The sequence below is a fragment of the Elephas maximus genome, chromosome 4 (genome assembly GCF_024166365.1).
Source record: "Elephas maximus indicus isolate mEleMax1 chromosome 4, mEleMax1 primary haplotype, whole genome shotgun sequence".
NCBI classification, from domain to species: domain Eukaryota; kingdom Metazoa; phylum Chordata; class Mammalia; order Proboscidea; family Elephantidae; genus Elephas; species Elephas maximus.
In genome coordinates, this window is record NC_064822.1 from 57,788,716 (window position 1) to 57,794,715 (window position 6,000).

Below are 6,000 nucleotides of genomic sequence, written 5' to 3' on the forward strand. Positions count from 1 at the left end.
CATCTCAAGAATAGATTTGATGCACTGAACATTAGTGACCAAAGACCAGACGAGCTGTGGAATGACATCAAGGACATCATCCATGAGGAAAGCAAGAGGTCATTGAAAAGACAGGAAAGAAAGAAAAGACCAAGATGGATGTCAGAGGAGACTCTGAAACTTGCTCTCAAATGTCGAGGAGCTAAAGCAAAAGGAAGAGCTGATGAAGTAAAAGAACTGAACAGAAGATTTCAAAGGGCATCTCGAGAAGACAAAGTAAAGCATTATAATGACATGTGCAAAGAACTGGAGATGGGAAACCAAAAGGGAAGAACACGCTCAGCATTTCCCAAGCTGAAAGAACTAAAGAAAAAATTCAAGCCTCGAGTTGCAATAGTGAAGGATTCTATGGGGAAAATATTAAACAATGCAGGAAGCATCAAAAAGAAATGGAAGGATACACAGAGTCATTATACCAAAAAGAATCAGTTGACGTTCAACCATTTCAAGAGGTGGCATATGATCAGGAACTGATGGTGCCGAAGGAAGAAGTCGAAGCTGCTCTGAAGGCACTGGCAAAAAATAAGGCTCCAGGAATTGATGGGATATCAATTGAGATGTTTCAACAAACAGGTACATCGCTGGAGGTGCTCACTTGTCTATGCCAAGACATATGGAAGATGGCTTCCTGGCAAACTGACTGGAAGAGATCCATATTTATGCCTATTCCCAAGAAAGGTGATGCAACCGAATGGGGAAATTACAGAACAATATCATTAATATCACAAGCAAGCAAAATTTTACTGAAGATCATTCAAAAACGGCTGCAGCAGTATATCGACAGGGAACTGCCAGAAATTCCGGCTGGTTTCAGAAGAGGACATGGAACCAGGGATATCATTGCTGATGTCAGATGGATCCTGGCTGAAAGCAGAGAATACCAGAAGGATGTTTACCTGTGTTTTATTGACTATGCAAAGGCATTCAGCTTTGGATCATAACAAATTATGGATAACATTGCGAAGAATGGGAATTCCAGAACACTTCATTGTGCTCACAAGGAACCTGTACATAGATCAAGAGGCAGTCATTCAAACAGCACAAGGGGATACTGCACAGTTTAAAGTCAGGAAAGGTGTGTGTCAGGGTTGTATTCTTTCACCATACCTGTTCAATATATAAGCTGAGCAAATAATATGAGAAGCTGGACTATGTGAAAAAGAACAGGGCATCAGGATTGGAGGAAGACTCATTAACAACCTGCGTTTTGCAGATGACACAACCTTGCTTGCTGAAGGTGAAGAGGACTTGAAGCACTTACTAATGAAGGTCAAAGACCATAGCCTTCGGTATAGATTGCACCTTTACATAAAGAAAACAAAAATCCTCACAACTGGACCAATGAGCAACATCATGATAAATGGAGAAAAGACTGAAGTTGTCAAGGATTTCATTTTACTTGGATCCACAATCAACAGCCATGGAAGCAGCAGTCAAGAAATCAAAAGATGCATTGCATTGGGTAAATCTGCTGCAAAGGATTTAAAGTGTTGAAGAGCAAAGATGTTGCCTTGAAGACTAAGTTGCGCCTGACCCAAGCTATGGTAGTTTCAGTCACATCATACGCATGTGAAAGCTGGACAATGAATAAGGAAGACCGAAGAAGAGTTGATGCCTTTGAATTGTGGTGTTGGTGAAGAATATTGAATATACCACAGACTGCCAAAAGAACGAACAAATCCATCTTAGAAGAAGTACAACCAGAATGCTCCTTAGAAGGATGGCGAGACTGCGTCTTACACACTTTGGACGTGTTGTCAGGAGGGATCAGTCCCTGGAGAAGGACATCATCCTTGGCAAAGTACAGGGTCAGCGGAAAAGAGGAAGGCCCTCGACGAAGTGGATTGACACAGTGGCTGCAACAATGAGCTTAAGCATAACAATGATTGTAAGGATGGCTCAGGACTGGGCAGTGTTTCATTCTGTTGTGCATGGGGTCACTATGAGTCAGAGCCAACTTGACAACACCTAACAACAACAACAACAAAGCCATCTGTGGTTAAGATTGTGTGTCAACTTGGCTGGGCCATGATTCTTTGTGTTTTAGCAGTCGTATGATGTTATGATCACTTCCCTTTTGAGATTTGATATGTGATCACCCCCATGATGGAATCTCCTGTGAGTAGCCAATCGGTTGAAGGGGAGTTTCTTTGGGCGTGTGGCCTGCATCAAGTGTGGGCAGACATTCTGGCAGGGCTTGGGAGCTTGCTTGTTCTGGATCCTGCAGCTGGGCCCTGTTCGTCTGACCTCTGGTTCTTGGGACCTGAGCTAGCAGCTCACCTGCGGTCTTGCCTGCCCATCCTGGGATTCATCGATTTTCACAGCGTGTGTGAGCAACAGCCCTGCTCTCTGACCTGATGATCCTGAGTTCACCAGCCCCTGCGGCTACATGAATTAGGAGAAGCCTCTATCCTGACCCACAGATATGGGACATTACAGCCTCTACAACCTGGTGTGCCATTTCCTTGATACAAATCTCTCTGTATGTATTTATATACTTTATTGGTGTTGCTTCTCTAGAGAACTGAGCCTAAGACACCGTTCACTAGAGGTATTTCTGTTATAGTGGCACTAGATAACTAAGACATCATCCTAAATAATTCTGGCAGGCACTTCTAGTTGCTTAACCCAGTTATCTATTCTGCCCTTCTCCCTTACTTACAGAATTCTACCTCTGTTCAGAATGGCTGGGGTGACTATGTGACACTATTTTGGTCACTGAGATCTAAACGTAATACTTGATGGGGTTTCTAAAAAGCTTCTTAGGAGTATCAGGCTCAATTAACATGTCTATCTTTTTACCGTCCTGTACAGGGATGTGAGAGTGGACGTGGAGCAGCCATATTATGATCAGAAGGCAAAGAGCATGCACAGGAAAGCCATGTGTTAAGATGGCGAGTCCAAAAGACAGAAGGAACCTGAGGCATTATGAAGGTTTGATACCAGCTTTAGGCTCTAGATCTCTAGGCTTATTAAAAAAAAAAAAAAAAAACACTGCCCTCGAGTCGATTCTTATTAGGTGAGAAAAATCTACTTCCATTTAGTTAAGCCACCGTAAGTGAGGTTTCTGTTGTTTTTTATACACAAAGGGATGCAATTCTAATTATATCATTTCAATGACATAAATTAGTTTCTTTTAAATGAAACATAAAAAAACTAAGGCATCATGAGCCCTGGTGACACAGTGGTTAAGCGCCTATCTGCTAACCAAAGAGTTGCCAGTTCGAACTTACCAGCCACTCCACAGGAGAAAGATGTGGCAGTCTGCTTCGAAAACCCTATGGGGCGGTTAGTTCTACTCTGTTCTGTAGGGTGGCTGAGTCAGAATCAACTTGACTTTTGGCAATGGATTTGGTTTTTTGGGGGGAGTTCTATGAGGGCTATCTTTAAGGTTCAGAATGGAGAGGAAAAGGTACTTGCCTAAGTCATTTATTCTTTTTTTTTTTTTTTTTTTCCTGCAGTAGGCATTTATGGATCACCTGCTCTGTGCTGAGCACCATTCAAGATTCCCACCAGGAATTCACAGTCTTAAGGAGCACACATATATGTAAACAGATAAATGGCAACACAACACAGTAAAAGCCTTACCTAGATTAAGAAATTTGTCAAAGAGAAAGACTGAAATGATACCGGGCATAGAGTCCAGAGCCTTCCAGAAGATTTTGTCAGAACCTAATTCAACAAATATACTGCAAAAAATCTCAGTGTTAAAAAGCAAAGATGTCACTTTAAGGACTAAGGTACACCTGACACAAGCCATGGTGTTTTCAATTGCCTTGTATGCATGTGAAAGCTGGCCAATGAATAAAGAAGACCAAAGAAGAATTGACACCTCTGAGGTATTGTGTTGGCGAAGAAAGCTGAATATACCATGGACTGACACTTTTTTGACACAGTGGCTGCAACAATGGGCTGGATCATAACAACGATCATGAGGATGGTGAAGGACTGCACAATGTTTCGTTCTGTTGTGCTTAGGGTCACTATGAGTCGGAACCAACTTGATGGCACCTAACAACAACAAAAGCAATTAAACAATGGTGCTTAAATTTTTTCATCTGCCATTGATATGCACATTATTTCCTCTAATTCTTTTGTTAAGAACAATTTCATTTAACTAACTTATGATTTTACTTGGCATCAAAGGGAACAGATATTTCATGGACAATCGAAACCTATAGTTAATTCCCAGATCACATTGGTGGCAACCTACTTAATGTTTTACCACAGCCGCTATTGCAAAATAGGTGTAGTTCTTTGCCCACTTTCTGGCCAAGGTCTTAATGAGCTGTAAAAGGGGCAAATTGTCATTCAGAGGGAAAGGAAAACAAGCAGGCTGGATAATCCAACTATTTGTGTATTGTGTATGTGCATGTATAGGTATATATCTATATCTATCAGTGTCAGAATAAATGATAGTTTACAATAAAGAACACCTACTAATCTATGTGATACATTAGCTCAACTATAGGTTGACCCATAAGAAATCATGATTATTTGATCTTTTCAATATTAAAAAAAATAGTCATTTCTTATGGCTTAAACTAATATGTAAGGCAAAAGATGAAATGCATCAGAAATGGAGGAAAAAAGAGGACAGAACAAATGTGCAGAAGTCCTTCACTTCACGTGCTAGAGTTCATTGAGCATGTATTAGCCTACCGTAGTGCAGTCAGTCAGCACATAGTATCAAAGAAGATAGCAGCATAGTTCAGCTTGGAGCTCCTGAAGGGAGAGGGCCCTATCCTTTTTTATTTTTTTTGTAACAATACTGCTAGGTGTGTTTTGCTCAGTTATTGGCTGACATAAATGTTCTTAACAAAGAGAATTGAAGGGGAGTACTTTCATTTGTATTATTTATTTGATTTCTGTGGGTGAGAGGCTTAGTATGAATTTCACATGTAAATGGACAAATTGAGGTTGAGAAAGTCTAACTGTCCAAAGTAATGGTTCAGTATGTCATATATCCAAACGTGGAATGATTCAAGTCCTCCCAACAATGGCTTTTCTGAATTGCTTTCATTAAATCATGACATATCAGTGTCAAAAAGGGGCTTGGAAGTAATTTAGTCTTAGGTAGTAAATACAGAAGAAGAGACAATTTTTCAGGATATAGATTTTGTATAATAAATAAGGCAATAAAGTTACTATTGATCACTGACGCTCCTAAAGCAATAAAACCAAGAGGCAATCCTTTTCGACTGTAAAAAGTCTTCTCTCAAAGGAGTAATGATTGAGTTAATGGATATAGAACTAGATTTATTCCCTGTAGAAGCTACAAAAATGAAGTAAAAAATTATGTTTTATATTTGTAGAGTGCCCCATACTTTTTAAAGCTCTTTTCAGTAGTAATTACATTTTATATTTGTAGGAGAACTTAAAGTTTATGAAGTTCTTTCACTCAGAAGATTTCATTTGAACTTCCCCAAAATTCTGTGAAGTGGGTAAGGCAGGTATGATCTCCATTTTAAAAACGTTTCATTTTAACATCATTTCATTCCTAAAGAAAAGTTAAAAGAGTAGTCCAAAGAACTCATGGACCACAACTACCACAGCCTCCACCCAACTGAGTCCAGCTCAACAAGATGGTGCCTGGCTACGACCACTGACTGCTCTGACGGGAATCACAATAGAAGATCCCAGACACAGCTAGAGAAAAACGCAGAACAAAATTCTAACTCACACACAAAAAAAGGCAAAAACAAAAACAAAAACTCAGACTTACTGGCCTGACAGAGACTGGAGAAACTCAGAGAGTATGGCCTCCAGACACCTTTTAACTCAGTACTGAAGTCACTCCTGAGGCTCACCTTTCAGCCAAAGATTAGACAGGCCTATAAAACAAACTATAACACATGTAGGTCAATCATGTATATGAGAATAAATGGGCACACCAGCCCAGGGGCAAGGACAAGAAGGTAGGAGGGGACAGGAAAGCTAGACAAATGGAAATGGAGAACC

At 40.3% G+C, this 6,000-nt stretch overlaps 1 long non-coding RNA gene across 1 annotated transcript in view; it reads left to right on the forward strand.

The window, feature by feature from the left end:
- LOC126076537 (uncharacterized) overlaps positions 1 to 4,493 on the forward strand; it is a 59,336-nt gene extending 54,843 nt beyond the window's left edge. Inside the window, exons 2-3 of the long non-coding RNA XR_007517481.1 lie at positions 2,854 to 2,973; positions 3,501 to 4,493. This is a non-coding gene — a long non-coding RNA (uncharacterized LOC126076537). The remainder of the gene's footprint in view (positions 1 to 2,853; positions 2,974 to 3,500) is intronic.
- The last annotated feature ends 1,507 nt before the right edge of the window (positions 4,494 to 6,000 follow it).